This window comes from Hibiscus syriacus, unplaced genomic scaffold (assembly GCF_006381635.1).
Source record: "Hibiscus syriacus cultivar Baekdansim isolate YM2019G1 unplaced genomic scaffold, ASM638163v2 tig00111810_pilon, whole genome shotgun sequence".
Lineage (NCBI taxonomy): Eukaryota > Viridiplantae > Streptophyta > Magnoliopsida > Malvales > Malvaceae > Hibiscus > Hibiscus syriacus.
Window position 1 is genome coordinate 863,330 of NW_024063186.1, and position 22,952 is coordinate 886,281.

The 22,952-nt window shown below is 34.6% G+C and overlaps 1 pseudogene; it reads left to right on the forward strand.

Moving 5' to 3' along the window:
* Positions 1-14,587: 14,587 nt before the first annotated feature.
* On the forward strand, positions 14,588-20,565 carry LOC120171018 (annotated as a pseudogene).
* Positions 20,566-22,952: the final 2,387 nt, after the last annotated feature.

The window sequence follows — 22,952 nt, forward strand, 5'->3', positions numbered from 1 at the left end:
GCTGTCTTAAAGCACCTAGAAGCCATTTTCTGATATTTCTAAAATAAATAAATATCTTATTTAAAAATATAGTTATATTAATAAATGTAAAATAACAAGATTATAAATTAAATATATTTTTGAATTTTTTTATAATAGAGACAATTTATAATTAATGAGTACCAATTTTGGGCGTTGTGGGGTGCTAATCCTTCCCCAAACGTAATCGACCACGAATCACTTTTATTATTAAAAAGAACGAATCTTTGGTTAAAAAGCATATCAGTTTATCTTTTAACTGATGTTTTCTTAAAAACTCTTTTAAAAGATAATTTTTAGGTATTCGACCTAACTGACCCAAAAGGCCGATGACGACTCCCAAAAACATTTTAAAAATCATTTATTCACGTCACTTTTCCCGCCAAGTAAAATTTCGTGCCCGGACGAAAACGGGTTACGATAATTAACCTTTATAAAATATTAAAAATAACTTATGGCTATTAAAATGATGTTTATAACATATATTTACCTTTGTAACTGCTAGTGATTTTTCACTCTTTTGCCTTCAATTTGAGCCTATAAATAAAAGCTTATTTCTGCTTGTAAGTGATACATATATAAGAGCAAGTCTCTCCTACCTTTCCTTATCCCTTACCTAAAGTTTTGTTCTTATTTTTTGAAGTATTATTTTTTTATCATCAGATTATTATGATAAGAAAAAAATATTTTTTATCTCAATTCATTTTTTCGAGAAAATGAACACCGACTAATTTTCACTTAAATATTTGGGTGTACGAATATTGAATAGATGTTTTAACTTTAGAGTGTGTTTGGTTGGGGGAATGTGAGATTCTCATGGGAATGAAATCCACATTCCCCCGTTTGGTTGGTCGGGAATGTCATTCCTGGTAATCTTACATTAGCAAAAGTGAATTTTTTAGGGTATATTACCGGGAATGTCATTACCTCCCTTTCCTTAGGTATTGTTAGATTACCGGCGTTTTGGACTAAAATGCCCTTAAATTTTTTCTTTCTTTCAAAAATATCCTTATTTTGTCATTGAATAATAAAAATTCTTCAAAGGTTAAATTACAAATTTATCCTTAAACTATTTTAGATTTACAAAAAAATTCTATAATTAAAATTTTATATGAAATTCAGGGGTTAAAATAAAATTTTACCATTTCATTAAACCTTTTTATATTTTCAATTTTGTAAAAAAAATATAAATTTTATGAATTTAATTTTTTTAAAGAAAATATATAAATATTTTCCAACTTGTTAAAAAACAAATATATAATAAGAACAATTTGGTCAAATATACATTCCAATAATTTTTTATTCCTTTAACCAAACACGGTAATCTTACATTCCTATTAAACCAACCAAACACAAAATATAACATTCTCAGTAATCCTATTCTCTGATAATCTTTTATTCCCACTAGTAATCTTACATTCTGTGAACCAAACGCACCCTTAAGGTAATGTTCATTCACGATTACACTAATAAAAATGAAATTATTTCTAAAATAATGATTTTTTCACGATATAACTATAATTTGATTTATTTTTGTTCGATTTATCTTTTTACAATCAGTGCTAATATTTTTTCACGATTATACTAATTTTTATATTTTTTATTTTTTCACAATACCTTCGATATGCAATATGCAAGTGAAGTGAAGAAGATGAAGGTATTATGATTTGGATGTAACAATCCGAATATTTACAAAATAATATTTAATTGAAATTGGAGGTTAATTATGAAAATTGGTAAATTTTTGGTGACTAAATCAAAATTTATGAGAGTTTATAGGCCATTTTAGAAGTAAAGGAAATCCAGGGACCAAGCCTTGAATTTACCCTAAAACTGTCGACAGCTTTGGGTGATTATAAGCGTGCATTTGGTTCTGATTTTCAGAACCAAAATGCTCCCAATTTTCCTTTCCCATACGTCGTTTCCAACTCCGATTCCGATGCCGTCCAAATTCCGATCGTCGTTTTAAAACCACCGTTGTGTTCATCATCGAGCGTGGAAAAAAATCCTTCAATTTAATTGAAACGAAACACTGCCAAACGTCGGGAATTTACAGTCAAAGTCTCGACGTTTTTGTTAGCTCTATCACCGGGAAAATCTTAAATTCACCGTCGATCGTAGCTCCGTTTACGACACCTCCTGCACCATCGTGTTCCTTGTGTCGTTTCGAGTCCACCGGTGTCAACCTTGTTCACCGTAAACGGTGGCGCGTGAGGAGGTGGAGCAGTCAAAGATTCGGCCGAGTTGAAATCGAGCTCTCCGCCGTTCAAAAAATTTGAACCGATCTTTGTAAGTATCTCGAAATCGCTTAAAATAATTTTTAGAAATTTTTTCGGAATTTTTAGACCCCCGGAAGAGGCCTCACGCGCCACCGTAGGGAGAGTAGAGGGCTGGAAACCGGTTTGACCGGTCTGAACCGGTTTGACCGGTCTGACCCGACCCGACCGTTGACCGTTGACTTCCTTTGACCAAAACTTAAAATGGCTTTGACCAACCCTTAAATGACCGTAAATCTTTTCCAAGTATATCTATTCTAATAGTTTTCGACGTCTCAAATCCGTTTCCGAAGTCCGTTTCATCAAATTCAAACCCGAAGGCCTCCAAATTGACGGTCAAAGTGGTTAACTTTGACTTTGACCAAGAATCTGAATTTTTGAAAATTCATACTTTATGTTTTTCGACGTCCTGATTCCGATTCCGCAATCCGTTTGGCCAAATTCAGACTCGAAATACCCCAAAATGATAGTCAAACCCGAAAAATGCTTATATACTTAAGAATTTTAGCTTTGAACAATTAAGTAAGATTTGGGGCTGATTAATTATTATTGTTTGAAGGTTCAATAGACTCTCTGGATCGTTCGACAGCTCGACCCAGCTCTTCTAGATCAGTTAAACCACCTATATCAGTATTCACCCGTTCTAAAACTGTAGTAGAGTTTGGTGAAACCAGCAATCAGTAGATCTACTATCTGAACCCATTATCGAGGTATGTTCATGTTTACTACATAATGGTTTTATATGTTTTGAAATATGGTACATTGAAATCTATGGATTATTATTGTTGGTACACCGATTTATTGTTGATGATTTATGGACTTTGATGACTGGTATATGGATATTGATTTTGGGATGGATTGAACTACAATTGTATAGCTCTGATCAAGCTAATAAACGGGCCTAATGTGACTCTTGAGGGCCCCAAGATGTTTCATTAGGTCAGCTTTCCTTTGATGTGTGCTTAGGGTAAGCTATATGGACTTATTGACTTGAGCTTAAGGATACAAGCTTCATAGCCTATCCTTAAGTCGGCTTTGTTTTTGCTATGTGCATAAAGTAAGCTATATGGAAAATAATTTTGGAACTACTGATGGTGTACCAGAAAAGGGTTTAAACTATGATTTTTAAAAGTTAAACTCTTTTACGAATTTGTGAGATTTACTGGACTATGATTTGTTTAATGTACCTATTGTGATTTTATGGTAATGTTGGGACACACTGAGCCTAGCTCACCTTTCGAAAATGTTTTTCCCCTTTCAGATACTGTTGGTTAGATACATCGGTTCGAGCACTTGGAGGATCAACATATCTCTTGAAGTATATCTGATTATAATATTTTAAACTTGCAAGTTGACTTTATTCTGGTGACATGGACCTATTTTAAAGTATTGGATTTTATAATGATGATACTTTTGCTATTACTATTTAGTTTATCGTGGTTTTGATTTTTAAGATATGTTTTAAATTAATTTATTACTGATTAGTTTTATATTTAAGAGTTGAGTTTTAATAGTATAATTTATTATAATTTCATATCATGAATAATGTGGTTTTACATTGATTGGATAACGGTTTTGGAAAATGTCTTTGTGATCCATTAGACTTAGTCGAAACGCATAGGCCGGGTCTAGGGGGTTACATTTATTGGTATCAGAGCCTTTGGTTTTTAACCCTCGGACCGTGTATGAGTCCATATTGAAAATACGGTTTTGAAATATTTTACAAAACAAGTTACAAAGGCCATGTCACAAAATTATTAAGATTTTTAAATTGTGTTCGAGACTCCAAGTGCTTATCTAACCCTAAGTTTTATCTTCTGTAGTAAACTTGAGATCCATCAAAATGAGTGCTAGACGTAGTCGTCGAACTAGCCGTGGACGAGGTCGAGTGGCTAGATTTGCATATCCGATTAATGAGATACGGGTAGATCCCCCACCTCCGATAGGTGATCCTGCTCCTACGACCCCAACGAATCTGCCTCATGCCGCTGGTATTGGCATGACTACACCGATCATAGGAGAGACCAATATTGATTCAGAGTCTACCGGAGTTGCTTTAGATGAGAATTTTGGTAGACAATTTCTGCAGTTGATACAGGGAGCAGTCAGAGCTACTGGTGTTGTATCAGAGGTTCCTATTTCGCAGACTTTGATTGCCAATGGAGTTAGAACTTTTGGGGGACAGATTGGTGGAGCTCCTACTGAAGCTGAGGATTGGCTCCAAGATACAGAGAGACGCATGGATCAGTTGGGTTTAGACTCAACTAAGAGATATCAGGGTGTTGTGGCGATGTTATATGGCAATGCCTACACTTGGTGGGAGTCAGTGACCAGTAGTGTTCATACCGATCGTTTGACCTGGAATTTCTTTAAGGATCGCTTTCGGAGTCGTTTTCTGGGAGAGCGCTACTTAGCTCAGAGACGTCAGCAGTTTCAAGACCTGGTTCAGGGAGACATGACTATTTCTGAGTATGAGATCGAGTTCTTGAAGTTGCTGAAGTATGGATTCAGTATGGTACCTACTGAGAGAGATCGATGTCGTAAATTTTCCCTTGGACTCAGATACGAGCTGCGTAGGCAAGTTGTAACCCATCAGGATAAGATATTTGATGTGCTGGTAGGCAGAGCCAAAGATGCTGAAGAGGTGGAGGTTTTAGCTTCTGGTAGAGAGCGTGTTGAACAGGAACGATCTAAGAAATTTTCAGGCCCGATGGAGTCATCAGCACAGTCCGGGAAAAGGACTCGTACTTCAGTTCCTCAGAGAAACAATACACGTTTCAGGCCTGCAGCATCCTCACCGTTAGTTGGCAGTCGAGGCGGTTCCTCGTCGTATTATCATGGGTTCCTCTGTGAGTTTTGTGGTAAACAACACACAGGAGAGTGTCGTAAGAAGATGGGTCTTTGCTATCAGTGTGGATCTAGTGGTCATTTTTGGAGGGATTGTCCTCAGCTAGCTTCGTTTGAACAGACCGCTACTCAGACTCCTGTGCGTTCTCAGACTACAGTACAGACTCCAATTAGAGATTGTAGCCAAGTAAAGGCTCGTGGTTCAGCTTCCAGGACTGACAGTAGAGCCCGACCTCAGCAAAATAGAGGGCCAACAGTTTCTGAGGCTAGACAACCAGTTTTGGTTTATGCCACTAGACGTCGGGATGACAGAGATGAGCCTGATGTTATTGCAGGCACATTTACTATTTATTCTATCCCATACTTTGCATTACTGGACAATGGCTCCACTCACTCCTATGTATCGAGCTCGGCATCTCAAAACCTTCAGATTCCGATCGAGAACACTGAAAATACTGTTACAGTTATGAGTCTAGTTAGACAAGTGGTATTAGTGAATAAAGTATTTCGGCGTTGTCCTCTCAAGGTTCAGGGAGAAATTTTTCTCGCTGATCTTATGGAACTTCCTTTAGAGGAGTTCGATCTAATTCTTGGGATGGATTGGTTGAATAAACACAAGGTAAATCTGGATTGTGAATACAAGCGGGCTACTCTAAAGACTTCAGATGGTAGGACCATTGTGTTAATTGGTGAACAGCGTGGCTATCTCTCCAATATAGTTTCAGCGATGGAAATTGATCGTATGATCCGGAAGGGGTATGAGACTTTCATTGCTTGTATTTTGAACACTAAAGGTTCATTGTCCACGATCGAAGAGATCCGTACAGTTAGCGAGTTTCCTGATGTCTTTCCAGAGGAGTTGCCTGGTTTACCTCCTGATAGAGAGGTAGAGTTCGAGATAGAGACTTATCCGGGATCTGCACCTATTTTTATGGAACCTTATCGCATGGCTTCAAAAAAACTTAAGGAGTTGAAGGTCCAATTGCAAGAATTATTCGATCGAGGATTTATTCGGCATAGTACTTCACCATGGGGAGCTCCAGTTCTGTTCGTGAAAAAGAAGGATGGGTCGCTAAGATTATGTATTGACTATCGGAAGTTGAATCAGATGACGGTCAAGAATAAATATCCACTACCCAGGATTGATGACTTATTTGATCAGTTGCGATGAGCTACTGTATTCTCTAAGATTGATCTTCGTTCGGGTTATTATCAATTGAAAGTTAAAGGATCTGATGTTGCAAAGACGGTCATTCGCACTAGATATGGTCATTATGAATTCTTAGTGATGCCTTTTGGTTTGATGAATGCTCCTGCAGCTTTCATGGATTTGATGAATCGGGTGTTCCGACCATATTTGGATCAATTTGTGGTGGTTTTTATTAATGATATTCTGATCTATTCTCGTACTGAGGTAGAGCATGACGAGCATTTGAAAATCGTTCTGCAGACTTTGAGAGAGCATCGTCTATATGCCAAACTAAGCAAGTATGGATTTTGGCTTCAAGAAGTGTCGTTTATGGGGCATATTATTTCTGCGCGAGGTATGCAGGTTGATCCAAGCAAGATCGAGGCTATTGTGAATTGGAATCGACCCAAGAATATCTCTGAAATCCGTAGTTTCTTGGGCTTGGCTGGTTATTATCGACGTTTTGTTGAGAGCTTCTCGATCATTGCTTCTCCTTTGACAAAGTTGTTAAGGAAGAATGTGCCGTTTGACTGGGGTGAGGCACAACAGGAGAGCTTTGAGAAATTAAAGGCAGTATTGACTCAAGCACCAGTGTGTCGGTATTGTGTGTCGGACGATGCTGAGTTGAGGCAGACTATCCTTACGGAGGCTCATAGTAGTCCATATGCTATGCACCCCGGTGGAGATAAGATGTATCAGAATTTGAGAGAGAGGTATCATTGGGTCGGCATGAAGAAGGACATCTCGAATTTTGTGGCGAGGTGTTTGACTTGTCAGCAAGTTAAGGCGGAACATCAACATCCATCAGGTTTGTTACAACCTATCAAGATTCCTGAATGGAAATGGGAGCGTATTACTATGGATTTTGTTACTGGTTTACATATGACTCCTTCGAAAATGGACTCAATTTGGGTGATTGTTGACAGACTTACAAAGTCAGCTCACTTCATTCCTGTACGGGTAAATTATACGTTGGACAAGTTGGCGAGGTTGTATATTTCAGAGATTGTTAGATTGCATGGTGTTCCATTATCTATCATTTCAGATCGAGATCCGAGATTTACTTCGAGATTTTGGAATGCGCTACATACGGCTTTGGGTACGAGATTGGATTATAGTACCTCATTCCACCCACAAACTGATGGTCAATCTGAGAGAGTAATTCAGATTCTGGAGGATATGTTACGGAGTTGTGTAATTGATTTTCATGGTAGCTGGGAGAACTTTTTTCCTTTGGCTGAATTCGCTTATAATAACAGTTACCAGACCAGCATTTGTATGGCACCCTATGAAGCACTCTATGGGCGTAGGTGTCGCACCCTGATTTGTTGGACTGAGTTGCGTGATAGGAAGACTTTGGGACCTGAGTTAGTGCGGGAGACAGAGGACACAGTCAGATTGATCCGTGACCGTCTGAAAGAGGCATTTGATAGGCAGAAATCTTTTGCAGATCAGAGAAGGAAAGATATACAGTTTGAGGTTGGAGATCTGGTCTTTTTAAAAGTTTCACCCTGGAAGAAAGTATTGAGATTTGGACGTAAGGGTAAACTGAGTCCGCGATTTATTGGGCCGTATTGTATTCTGAAGAAAGTTGGACCTGTTGCTTATCAGCTCGAGTTGCCTTCCCATCTTAGTCGTATTCATGATGTTTTTCATGTGTCTATGTTAAGGCGATACCGTCCAGATCCAAGTCACATCATTCAGGTTGAGGAAGTAGAGCTGAGACCTGATTTATCATATGAGGAGGAGCCCATTCAAATCTCAGAAGCTACTTGGGAGACATTGGAGTCAATGGAGGCTCAGTTTCCTCAACTGTTCTCATAAGGTAAATTTCGATGACGAAATTTCTTGTAGAGGGGGAGAATTGTAACAACCCGAATATTTACAAAATAATATTTAATTGAAATAGGAGGTTAATTGTGAAAATTGGTAAATTGTTGGTGACTAAATCAAAATTTATGAGAGTTTATAGGCCATTTTAGAAGTAAAGGAAATCCAGGGACCAAGCCATGAATTTACCCTAAAACTATCGGCAGCTTTGGGTGATTATAAGCGTGCATTTGGTTCTGATTTTCAGAACCAAAATGCTCCCAATTTTCCTTTCCCATACGCCGTTTCCAACTCCGATTCCGATGCCGTCCAAATTCCGATCATCGTTTTAAAACCACCGTTGTGTTCATCATCGAGCGTGGAACAAATCCTTCAATTTAATTGAAGCGAAACGCTGTCAAACGTCGGGAATTTACAGTCAAAGTCTCGACGTTTTTGTTAGCTCTATCGCCGGGAAAATCTTAAATTCACCGCCGATCGTAGCTCCGTTTACGACACCTCCTGCACCATCGTGTTCCTTGTGTCGTTTCGAGTCCGCCGGTGTCAACCTTGTTCGCCGTCGACGGCGGCGCGTGAGGAGGTGGAGCAGTCAAAGATTCGGCCCAGTTGAAATCGAGCTCTCCGCCGTTCAAAAAATTTGAACCGATCTTTGTAAGTATCTCGAAATCGTTTAAAATAATTTTTAGAAATTTTTCCGGAATTTTTAGACCCCGGAGGAGGCCTCACGCGCCGCCGCAGGGAGAGTGGAGGGCTGGAACCCGGTTTGACCGGTTGTTTGACAGCCTGAACCGGTTTGACTGGTCTGACCCGACCCGACTGACCCAACCCAACCGTTGACCCGACCTGACCGTTGACCGTTGACTGTTGACTTCTTTTGACCAAAACTTAAAATGGATTTGACCGACCCTTAAACGACCGTAAATCTTTTCCGAGTATACCTATTATGATAGTTTTCGACGTCCTGAATCCGTTTCCGAAGTCCGTTTTGTCAAATTTGAACCCGAAGGCCTCCAAATTGACGGTCAAATCCGTTTCCGAAGTCCGTTTTGTCAAATTTGAACCCGAAGGCCTCCAAATTGACGGTCAAAGTGGTTGACTTTGATTTTGACCAAGAATCTGAATTTTCGAAAATTTATTCTTTATGTTTTTCGACGTCCTGATTCCGATTACGCAATCTGTTTGGCCAAATTCAGACTCGAAATACCCCAAAATGATAGTCAAACCCAAAAAATGCTTATATACTTAAGAATTTTAGCTTTGAACAATTAAGTAAGATTTGGGGCCGATTAATTATTATTGTTTGAAGGTTCAAGAGACTCTCCGGATCGTTCGACAGCTCGACCCAGCTCTTCTAGATCAGTTAAACCATGTATATCAGTATTCACCCGTTCGAAAACTGTAGCAGAGCGTGGTGAAACCAGCAATCAGTAGATCTACTATCTGAACCCATTATCGAGGTGTGTTCCTGTTTACTACATAATGGTTTTATATGTTTTGAAATATGGTACATTGAAATCTATGGATTATTATTGTTGGTACACCGATTTATTGTTGATGATTTATGGACTTTGATGACTGGTATATGGATATTGATTTTGGGATGGATTGAACTACAATTGTATAGCTCTGATCAAGCTAATAAAGGGCCTAATGTGACTCTTGAGGGCCCCAAGATGTTTCATTAGGTCGGCTTTCCTTTGTTGTGTGCTTAGGGTAAGCTATATGGACTTATTGACTTGGGCTTAAGGATACAAGCTTCATAGCCTATCATTAAGTCGGCTTTCGTTTTACTATGTGCATAAAGTTAGCTATATGGAAAATAATTTTGGAACTACTGATGGTGTACCATAAAAGGGTTTAAACTATGATTTTCAAAAGTTAAACTCTTTTACGAATTTGTGAGATTTACTGGACTATGATTTGTTTAATGTACCTATTGTGATTTTATGGTAATGTTGGGACACACTGAGCCTAGATCACATTTCGAAAATGTTTTTCCCCTTTCAGATACTGTTGGTTAGATACCTCGGTTCGAGCACTTGGAGGATCAACATATCTCTTGAAGTATATCTGATTGTAATATTTTAAATTTGCAAGTTGACTTTATTCTGTTGACATGGACCTATTTTAAAGTATTGGATTTTATAATGATGATACTTTTACTATTACTATTTAGTTTATCGTGGTTTTGATTTTTAAGATATGTTTTAAATTAATTTATTACTAATTAGTTTTATATTTAAGAGTTGAGTTTTAATAGTATAATTTATTATAATTTCATGTCATGAATAATGTGGTTTTACATTGATTAGATAACGGTTTTGGAAAATGTCTTTGTGATCTACTAGACTTAGTCGAAACGCATAGACCGGGTTTAGGGGGTTACATTGTAATTGAAATAACTATGAAATTTGGACCATTGATTCTTCAATGTGTCTTTTTATAGTATCAATGATTATAGGTTAAATAAAAAATATAATAATATTATAAATATTAATATTAAACTCAATTATAAAACTTAAAAATAAATAAAAAATAATTTACGATTAAATAATTTTTTTAAAAGACTAAACTAAATAAAAAGAAAACTTAAGAGATCTGACACATCATTTATCTATTTTCATTAAAGTTGATTGCTTTATTTTGATAAGAAATGTCACGTGACCTGATTTATCGGCTAATTTTATTAAGGGTAAACTGCACGGGTGACCGTCAAACTATGGTCATAAACCATTTTGACCACCAACATTTAAATACAATTAATCATACCACTTAATTATTTAAATTGTTTAATCAAACCACTGGCTGTTAATTTTTAAAGAAAGTGGTAATGTGGAAGTTAATAAAAAATGACATAATTATATATTTGATCATTAATATTTACACATTCTATCAATTTAGTCAATATTTTAATTCAATTAAATAAATTTAACCATCTAAGGGAGCTTGGGGAATTCAAACCAAGGACCCACAGGGTCATTGGACAAGCCTTTCACTAAGCCATGCCATCTATTTGATTCTAAAGTGCATAATATTTTATATACTGTGGTTAAGATTATTTCACACAAGTATATATACACATATAATTTATATATATATACACATATAATTTTATTTTGTGATTTGGATTCTCTAAATAATTATATTTCACATATGTATTAAATTATAGTCAATGTAAAATGTAAGACTTATAAATAAAAATGAGTTTAATATTTTTATTTTAAATTAATTTTTTTTGTGATTTGGATTCTCTATATAATTTTAATATAATTTTATTTTTAATATAATTTATATATTATTATTTAAAAATAATTGTAAAAATAATTTAAATAAAAATATTAAACTCATTTTTATTTTTAAGTTTTACATTAACTATAATTTAATATATATATATATATATATATGAAATATAATTTATTTATTAGATTTGTTTTAATAATTTAATATATATATATATGTATTTATGCTTGTGTGAAATAATCTCAAACACAATATATAAAAGATTGTGCCCTTTAGAACCAAATAGATGGTCTGGCTCAGTGGCAAAGGCTTGCCCTTGGTTTGAATCCCTTAAGCTCCCTTTTATTTCAATTTGTTTTCCCTTACATCGGTGGTGACATGTGTCGCCACCTAATTGGTGAAAATTTTTATTTAATTAAAATATTAAAATTAATTAAATTAACCTTCTAATCATATAGTGATACGTGACACCTCCGAATTTGAGGGTTAAATTTATTTAATTGAATTAAAATAATGACTAAACTGATAGAATGTGCAAATATTAAAAATCAAATATATAATTATGTCAATTTTATTAATTGCCACATCACCACCTCCGTTAAAAATTAATGACAAGTGACTTGATTGAATCATTTGAATAGTTGGGTGATGGTCACCCGTGTAGTTTATCTTTTTATTAAATGGTGTTGAAAATGGGGTGAAATAGATAACAGAACTAAACGTTGAGGATAAAAGGAAAAAATTAAGATACAACTCGATAAAATATGTATAATTTAAAGGGTAAAGTATGTAAATAGTCACAAAACTTTTAGAATGCTTGCATTTTGATCACCCAACTTTTAAAACATACAATACTGAAGGGACCTTATTTAAAACATGCGTAAACTAACGAGAGGTAACTGCAGGGACCTTATTTAAAACAAACTAAAACTTCGATGACTATATTGTAAGTTTTAAAAGTTGGATGATCAAGATATAAATGTCTTAAAAGTTCAGGGACTATTTATATACTTTACCCTAATTTAAATTACAAATGATTCAATAGGCCTATATTTAGAAAAATTATTAATTTTTATAGGCTTAATACTAAAATAAGTACACAAATTATACTTTTTTTTCTTCTGAATAGGTGCGTAAACTATTGTTTTTGCTCATTCAGGTGTCTAACGTTACAAACGTTACCCATTTAGGTTCTTAGGCTGTCAACGATGTTAATTTCTCCATTAAATGGCACGAGTCACAATCTGACGCATTTAAAATTTTTATTAAAAAATAAAAAATTAAAATTATATATTTTTACAGAAAACATAAACATTTTAAAATAACCTCAAAACTTTGAAAACCTTCATTTCAACTCCTAAACCCACGTCAATCGTCGCCCTTTACCGTCGACGAAGCTCCACCCGATCTCATCTCCCCCGATGACCAAAACACCCATGAAATCGTGACGATCGACGGTGGATCGACATTTTATACCTCGCAAACCCTAAGATAAAAATTGTGATCTCACACAATCTCAAAGGCCAATCGACGACAACTACGACGGCGTATGACTAAGAGGATGGCAAGGATTACGTCACTGACAGTGGTCGTGGCCGGAAAGGGCAACGACGACAGGTTAAGGATAGGATTTGGAGATTTTAGGTATTTTGGTGTTTTTTAATAATTTAAGAGAAATTAGGTTTTTTTATAAATATTATAATATTTTAAAAAATAAATTTTAAAATTTTAAAAAAATAAATTTCAAAAGCATCAGATTATGACACGTGTCACTTAACAGGGGAAATTAACGTTGTTGACGGCCCAGACACTCAAATGGGTAACGTTTGTAACTTTAGGCACCTGTATGAGTCAAAAAATAGTTTAGTCACCTATTCAGAAAAAAGCGGTATAGTTTGGGCTCTTATTTTGGTATTAAACCATTTTTATATTTTATCCTATTGTTGAAATGATTAGTCTGATCAGGTCTACCATGATTCGATACTTTTACAACATTGCTAAAAAAGCATATTTTAGAAAATGGGAAAAAAAAGCTGAGTTTACTGTTTACTAAGCCCTAAAACTATACGATTTTTAGTTAGATACCTAAACTTTTCTTTCGGATTTAATTTGGTACATAAACTATATTGTCATAACCAATTTAGGCCCCTTTGTTGTCTCCATTAAAAAGACCATTTAGTTAACTAGACAATGACACATAATATCCTATTTAGAAATTTGATCACCTCACTAGAACACCATCATTCAGCCAGTTAATCAACGTGTTTTAGACCAAAAAAAACTATTTTATAAATCGAAGTAAAGGAAGTCAAATGATTAAATGAGAGTTTGAGAATAAAAAGAGTTTTATTTTTTTTGAGAAACTAAGTAGAGAAATAGAAAGGGGAAGGTGAAAACTTCTAATACCTGAGTCATCATAGAACTAACCCAATTAATTTCATTTTTTTAATCTCCAATTAAAAATATTAAATAATTTTCATATCATCAATCATCATCTAATTAACTGAAAATTTAAAATATTTTAAATGTTTAATTCGAATAAAAAATAGCTGAAGTACATAAATAAAGGACACAATTTAAGAGTTTTATTATTGAACTAAGCGTTAAAATTGATCCCTTTATACTATCGAAATTAATTCAGTAAAACAAACATATAATACAAACAAATCAGTACAATTTTATCGAAACAAAATATTGACTAAAACAAATAGGGTAAAGTATACAATACTCTAACTATAAGTGCTGTTTTATTAAGTCATCAATTATTAAAAGTTATAAAAAATAATTATTTTATTATTAATATATTTTAAATTTATAATTTTTTTAAAAAAAATTGATGATTGTTTGAGTTGGATCTTAATTTATCCACTAATATACAATAAAATCATATTTTACTAATATCTACTGACACTATCATGCATTCAAACATTGACTCAATTTATAAAATATAATTCAAATAATTATGAGATCAAATTTTATCGTATCTTAATAAGTTAACATCCAACTCAGATAATTGTTAATTTTTTAACAAAAAATGATAAATTTTAAACGTATGAATAATCATATAATTATTTTATAACTTTTAATAATTGATAAACTCAATATTTGATACTTTTAATAATTTTTTTTTATGAACAAAGGAGAGAGACATCGAAGTAAATCCAGAAGAGTAAGTTAAAGCTAAAAACTGCCCAACTTATCTTCATTTGCTGCTTTGTCGAGTGAACCAGAACGAAGTTACCTTTTTTTTTCCCGCAAAAAAGAGCTAAAGAAAAATTGAAAAAAAAATGGGAGAAGAGAGAGAGCAGATCCGCAGAAACTGAAGAGAATAGCTGCGGCGGCTTACGATTACGAGAATGATCCCCGATGGGCTGATTATTGGTCCAATATCTTGATTCCTCCTCACATGGCTTCTCGCTCTGATGTTGTTGATCACTTCATGCGCAAGGTTTACCAGCGTTATATCGTATGTTTTCCTTTTCTTATTCCTCTCTTTTTCCTTTACATAATTTTCCCAATTTGACATCGTCCTTCTGGGTCTTTGTTTCTGCTTGGAACTTTTAATCTGGGTTTCTATCTCATGGGATTCTGAGCTTATTAAGATGGAAATTTGCAATCTTATTGACAATTGGAATTTCGTATTAGGATTTTTTAATAAATATCGTATTTATTAACTTCCATTTCCTATTAGGGTTCCCCCCCCCGGTTATGAGGGTTTTTAGGGCTATTAGATGCTACCACAAAAGCCAATGACGAATTGCTTTTCTTCTAACCAAATCTCTTATTTTGTTTCCGAATCTTTAGTTCTCAGGACTTGATCTAATGCGATATGCAAATATTTTTTACAAATATCCTTTCAAACGTCAGTTCGTAACTGCTGATTTGTTCTTCGGTTCTGTAGTTGAAAGCAATCCAAGTTTCTAACCTACCTTGGAATATTTACTTCTACCATTCTACTGAAACCATCTACTCGAAGAAGTGACATTCTCCTCTTCACGCTATAACAATTGCACTCTCCAACCTCTTTCCATATATTAATTTCCAGTACACAACAAGGAGTAGGATTATGGCTTCCTCTGCAAACATGATCTTGTGTACTTACTGATTTCTGATTTTATGGTATATTTGCCCATTTCTTTTCAAATGCCAGCTTGATTGTTTCCTACCTTACTGGCAGGAATTGCTCCTTTCTAATTAGTTATTCTTAACTTTAACTGGAATCTAACAACATAGCTGACAATATCCCATGCTTCTTGTTAGTTAGTTATTCTGACTTTTACATTAGTTGAGAGCTGGCTTGATCAGACTAGGCTAACTTTTTCTTTTTCTTTTTCTTTCATAATTTGGTATCCATTTGGTTTCTAATAGCTTTAAGTCCTCTCCATCCATCACTTGCCAAATTAGATTAATCTGTCCCTTCAGGAATGTTACTTGATCCCTGTCTGCTTTTTCCCTGTTTGCTGCAACCACTGGAGATTCTTGAGGAAAATAATTTTATTTCAACATTTGAACCCAAGAAGCATTTGGATCTTGTGACATCCTTCAGCATTGATTACCTCTATGGCCTTGTGTCAAAGAGCCCTGGATGTTTTTTCCCTGTTAATTTACTTCCTTTCCAGCCCCACGAGGATTTGGCGGTTGCTTCAAAGTTATTCTTTGGTAACTTGAAGTTGAATCATGCCATATATGGTTAGGGATGGCACAGGCCATTCGCTTAATGAAGTCTCGACACCTTCCTTTCTCCTTGAGATGGATTTTGCTAATACAAGCTTTGTCTCAGAATAAGCCATTGCTTACAATGTCTCTTGCCTCGACATAATGATATATCTAAGTATAGGATGCAGAACTATTTCACCTTGTTACATCCTTTGATCACTTTTTGAAATTGGTCTAGAGTATTGGTCTATTAGAGATAAAGATAATGTGGGACTTGTCTAAGTTCTAATGATGCCTGACAATATTATTGAATAAATTGAGAATATAAATTGTTATTGCTAATGATAAGTAAAGAGTCATTCAAAGTGAAAAAAAATGAGAATGAATTGGTGAGTGTTAACTAATCATTATTCCACTAAGTCATGGAGTCAACTCAATTGTGTTTTATTTTTATTACCTTTTATTCCTTTAGTTGTATCTTATGTATTCTAGCTTCTAACATATGGCAGTCTACCTTTTTCTCGTTTCCACTTTTATAATTGTGGTCTCACTGCCACTAATTCATGGCATTGGAATCGGGCTTTCATCTGGGTTTGGTGTAATTTGCATTCTGTTTTGATCCCTTTTTGGGCACTGTAGTTTTCTGGCATATGTTTAATTTGCATTTTATGCTTTCCATCCATTTGAGTTGATGCAAATTTTGCTTAGATGAATTGTTTATTTATTCTGTTCAAGAAGTTGTATATATATATATATATATATATATTGGGAGCATGTTCAAGAAGTTACATAAGCTGAGGCTGATTTTGTTTCATTTTTTGCTACTTCTTATATGCTGTTTATTCTACATTCCCATAGTGATGCTAAAAACTAAAGTAAATAGTAGAAAGCAAGACCATTAATCTATTAAGAACGAAAGCTCGAGTGTAATATAACTCCATATTCTTGATTATTGAATGTTAAAATGGTATACCTACTTTTTTCTTCTTCTCTTGGATACAAAAATTTATCAATATCTATATTCCATGAGTCATTAACATGTTAAAATTAGGTATTAATTAAATATGATAATGATACATTGATACACTACATACTGTAAATAAGAATCATAGGAAATTTGTGTCCTTTTACTCTTTGATGGTATTTGTCTTATATATTAATGTTTATGCAATTTCTTGCAATTATTATACTTTTCTATATGAATGTCTCTCACATTTTAATACATATCTATTTCAATAAATTTCTAGTATTATTCCATGACCCACTCATATCTAATGAATTATGGGCTTTTATGAAAAGGATCCTGATCTTGTGGTAGAGGCTATGTTGTCAAGTGCACCATCGGGATCAGCAATACCAACTTCAACCTCATCATCGGCAGCAAATGGTGAAGCTCGAGCACGCAATGCTGGTAAAAGATTGTTGCTTCTGAAACTGTGGTTATAGAAAGAAACTAAACTAGTAACAAATAACATAAAAAATTGGAGAATGTGTATTTGATCTTCCTCATTAAGGAGCCATTTCCTTCTTTGAACTCAATCCTAAATTCATGATCTAGGCTCAACCGCTAGAACTTCCGGGGCATCAGCAGATTCAGGTTCGGGTTCAAACACGGCTTCTTTGCACTGGGATCGAAACACAATACAATTTTCTGTCAATGCTTGGGTATACTACCTCACCCCAATATCCCTTTTCGTTCCTCATGAACATAATTGCATATTAGCTGATGGTTCTTGCCTTCTTATTTCTCATTTTGTTATTAAATTGAGTAAGAGTGCATTTTATTTCCTTATTTGTTCTTGCATCTACATGGAGAGACCATGGTGTTGAGGAGCTGATTGATTGTTAGTGTCTAATTAAAATTATAAGATTTAACATTAAACTAATTGCTAGGTCTAGTAACTAGGGGCATCATTGGCTTCCTGTCCATATTTTTGTTTGATCTTTTTCTTTACATCTTTTTTCGTGCAGGTTTTTATTGTGGATGTGCTAGCCATCTTTCCACTTGTCCCTAAAAGTCTTTCAAATAGGGCTTATCGGCTTTCATTCATGGGCACTGCTTGTTCCTCTTTATACTCTTTGTATGCACTATATGGGGTAAACCTATTTCCACCGACTTGTTATCTATTTGATCAATATGCAATGGTTCTTCCATTGAATCTCTTCTGTATTTTATGCAGAAACCAAGGGCATGGAATTTGCAGGCAGTTCAAGTATATTTTTCAATCAATAATTGCAACCAAAGATTTTATTTACTTTATCTACTGCCTTACATTTGTTACTTCTAATCTTTGCCTTAAATGTAAGCATTCCTCTGCCTGTAAATACCTTTTACTTTTTTATCCTGATTTCTCTTTATTATGTAGTCTGATGAATTGATATGGACCAACACTGCAGTTGCTTTGATTCCTATTTTATGCCGAGCACTTGAACACATTGCAAAGTTCTTAAGGCGTAATTTCAATCGTTCTATCTTGTACAGGTAGGCACCTTTACTCAGATATATGAACCATCTTCTGTGTTAAATATCTGCTTTAGTTCTTTTTATTAATCATGTGATCAGACTGTTAATGTTCACTACAAGAAATTCAGTTATGCTGTATGATATTAGTTATATGAAAAAGGTTTAAATTTCAGATAGACAAATTGTGTTATTATATGAAAAAGGTTTAAATTTCAGATGGACAGAATTTGTGTTATATGAAAAGGCTTAAATTTCAGATAGACAAATTGTGTTATTATATGAAAAGGCACAAGGAGAAGGATTTTACACAATTTTTACTGAAACTATTGGTGCTAATTAGGGGAGAGTAAAACTCGACTTGAAAAAATTGATTTTTTCCCTCTTGAGTTTCGAGTTATTTGTGTCAACTCACATTTTTGGCTCGGATTTCAAGTCGAGTTTGGATTTTCAAAGTTCAAATAATTGAAAAACCTAAAATTAAAAGGAAGTCATTTTGGTCTTTAACTAAATAATTTGATTGTTTTGCGGTTTGGTCCCTAATTTCCTTGTTTCTTCAATTTCTCCTTCGTTTTATGTCTGTTGTTTACCAAATTTGAAACACATGTATCTCTATTACTCTATAAATAATTCTTCTTTTCGAAAACAAATTTTCTATTTTTGCAATTTAGTCCTCAACTTTGCATTTTATTCAATTTTTTCCTCTGATTGCGACTCTGCAAATTCTTTGTTCCACTAATTCTTTGACTTCTTATACCTCTTTAAAAAATAGCATTCAATAATATTACAAATTCTTTCTTACACATGAGAAAAAGAACATAAGATATATATATATATAAACTCGACTCAACTCGAAAAAAATAAAGTAAAGTTTGCATAATGGAATGATATTTGTAAACTTGACTAGCTCGAATATTTTACTCGACTCAACTGAATACTCATGCCTAGTGCCAAAAGAAAAATGAGCATACTATCTCCTTTGTTTGAGCAGGAAGTATTTGGAAGATCCTTGTGTGTGGGTAGAATCAAACACCACCACCCTGAGCATACTATCGTCACATGCTGAGATTGGACTTGGCTTCCTTCTAATTGTTTACTTGCTCTCGTCAGTTTTTAATATCTCTCTATTTTTGGTTCATATTCACTTCAAGCCAATGTATTCCACCTTGTCTAGCTTTTCTAATTTGCTGAAATTTTCTATTGAATTTTGTAGGTGGCAACGCAATATTATACAAACTTTCATTTACTGGCAGGTATGCGTCTCATCTTTCTTCTGTAACTCTATTTCTTACTTTTCATGTTATACCTTTTTGTTTCTTAGCAATTATTTGGATGTTTGGTTGGTTCAGTACCGAGTTTATTTATTTGGAAGAGAACAAATATTTGAACATATGATTTATCATTAAGATTGGTCTTTTCCCTTCCTTGTCATGTTCCCATTCTTCTGTTTTCCATTTTTTGTCATTGATGAATGGACAATTGATATGTGTAATCTCATTTAGAACATGCTGTTCCTTGGTTGATACGAATGTCGATTTTAATACTACTGTTAGCATAAATACTTAGGTATACTAAAATCGTTCTCAACACCCAAATGCATTTAAAACCGTTTAGTTGTGCCACAAACACCTTATTTACACTTCCAGAAAAGAGTATTGGTCCTGACAAATGATTGTCTAAATCCTTTGTGCTTTGCTTTTTTCTACTGTGTGACAGTTGTTGAAGCTCATGTACCATGCACCTGTTACTGCTGGTTACCACCGAAGTGTGTGGACGAAGATAGGAAGGGCGGTTAATCCACTTATCCTGCGTTACGCCCCATTTTTGAACACTCCAGTTTCTGCAATTCAGAAATGGTGGTCCAGATAGAAAGCAATATGCAGTGGAATGTTGGGTTCTTTTTGGGATAATTGGATGTTTTGTTGTGGATACCGAGACATATATAACTGGAGATTAACAGAGCAGTATATGTGATTCCCTACAAACCTTGAACTTGAGTCTGACAATATTAGCAGCTATAATAATGGCATAGATGTGTTTTGGCTTTGCGTTATACTCTCGTCTGCATGTTTGTCTCGTGTAAAAGTATGTTTGGGCAAAATAACAAAAGTAGGGAGGTGGAAAAAAATTCACAAGTAGATATTACTGAATTTTATTTTCTCAAATAGGGTTTTATTTACAGTGAAATTGAGAGGACGTTTGAATCTTCATCTTCGTGAAAATACATGGAAGATTTAGCGTGATAATTCTGAAGTCATTGTTGAATATTTTTTGTAGTATAAAAACGTTTAAAATAATATAAAGTCTAGATACGTGATAATTCTGAAGTCATCGTATTAAAAATGAATATTACCAATATCAATTGGCGACGATAGATCTGACTTGGCACACGTGCAAAAGAAGCAAGTAACGACACATGATAATGTTATTATATTAATAATAGGACCCAAATGATTCATCATTTATGTGTATTTAATTTATGTTTGAACCTTATTTAGAGTACCATATAAATTATAATTCACAACCACCACCTAAAATCTACTTTATATTTTTCAGAATGTATTTTGAAATAAAAAGAATAAAAGATCAGCCTGTAATCACAGAATGTAAGCATATTGTTTAATAACTGGTGCGTTTTAACAAGATAACAAATTACGTATATATATATATATATATATATATATATATATATATATATATATATATATATATATATATATATATATATATATATATATATATATATATATATATATATATATATATTACTAACGTTCTGATTTTGTTTACTATAATTATGTTATGTTACTTTTTTTCATTTAATTTCAAGATTTTGTCATGATTAATATGGATCGATCGGAATTCTACGTATAATTTTGATAAGTAAGTATTTCATCAAAAAATTTCTACACCCACAATTACTCGAATATAAAATCATACTTGAATAATATTAAACTACTTCCCTCTTAAACTAAACTCGTTAGTTATGTTAAGTTAAAAGAGGATCATAAATCGTAGCACAATCCAAGAATACTGTAAAGTTCATCCGATCTGGTACGATCCACGAGTCATTAATTGGCAAGTGGGCGCCGTGATGACAAATCACATGTGATTGTCTGCGACAGTTGAAATTTGATGCATCACCACTAATCTAAGTGGCCAACTTGTATAAAGATACTAAAAATAAAACACACTTCTTTTGGCTAAACTCACGATATAATGCACTCAAAATAAATAATTCACGAAATAACGTTCTTCCAATATTATTTGTTGAAATAGGACGAAATCAACAGTGGTCGTCGCCATGCACTCCCAGCGACCTCCTAGGTCGCCATGCACTCCCAGCGACCTCCTAGGTCGCCATGCACGCCCGGCGACCAAGGAGGTCGCCATGCACTCGCGGCGACATCCCCTGCTGCATGCTCGCCTGCTCGCGACCTTGCCGGGACTCCATGGCAACCTACACATGCACGATTTCCCCATTCTTCCCATGCATGAACCGATCCTTGGTCGCCCCGAGTGCCCCATGCATGAATCGATCCTTGGTCATCCTTGGTCGCCTCGAGTGCCCCATGCATGAACCGAGCCCCGAGTGCATGGCACGATCTCCCCATGCATGAATCCTTGGTCGCCCCAAGTGCATGGCGACCTCCTTGGTCGCCGGGCGTGCATGGCGACCTAGGAGGTCGCTGGGAGTGCATGGCGACCTATGGTTGGGTTGTGCATGGGACATGCACAGAAGCAAGCCACGTCGTAGGTCGCCCGGCAAGCCACGTCGTAGGTCGCCCGGAAGGCATGGCGACCTACGGCCACACTGTTGATTTCGCCCTATTTCAACAAATAATCTTGGGAGAACGTTATTTCGTGAATTATTTATTTTGAGTGCATTATATCGTGAGTTTAGCCATTCCTTTTGCGTACAGAATTAATGTAATTATTGATACTTTCACGCTTCATACTTCATCACTTAACATAATTTCCTTATTATAATTAAAGAATAATCAAATTGATGTCTTCCAAATTTAAATTTTACTTTAAATTTCAAATTTAATCTTAATAAAATATTTAATATAATATATAATAACTAAATTATCCTTAATGTTGATAGAAATGGTGACTTTTATCTTATTTTGTTTAGTATTTTAGTTTTAATATTTTAATTATTGGGTGGAGCATATACCCAAAGCGATAAAGTAACCTATACTATATAGCTTATAATGATAATATTTTAATAGAAATTAAAATATTAAAGACCGAATTATTTTGAATAAAATAATCATTTATATTATTGCTACGTGGCATAACAGACTCCAGATCCAGAGTACCTGGACCAATAGCAAATCAACGAAAGAAGGTCGAAATCAAAAGCAGGCCAAGGGCAAAGGCATTACGCACCCCCACAAATAATAAACAATTAGGAAAATTAAACAAAACA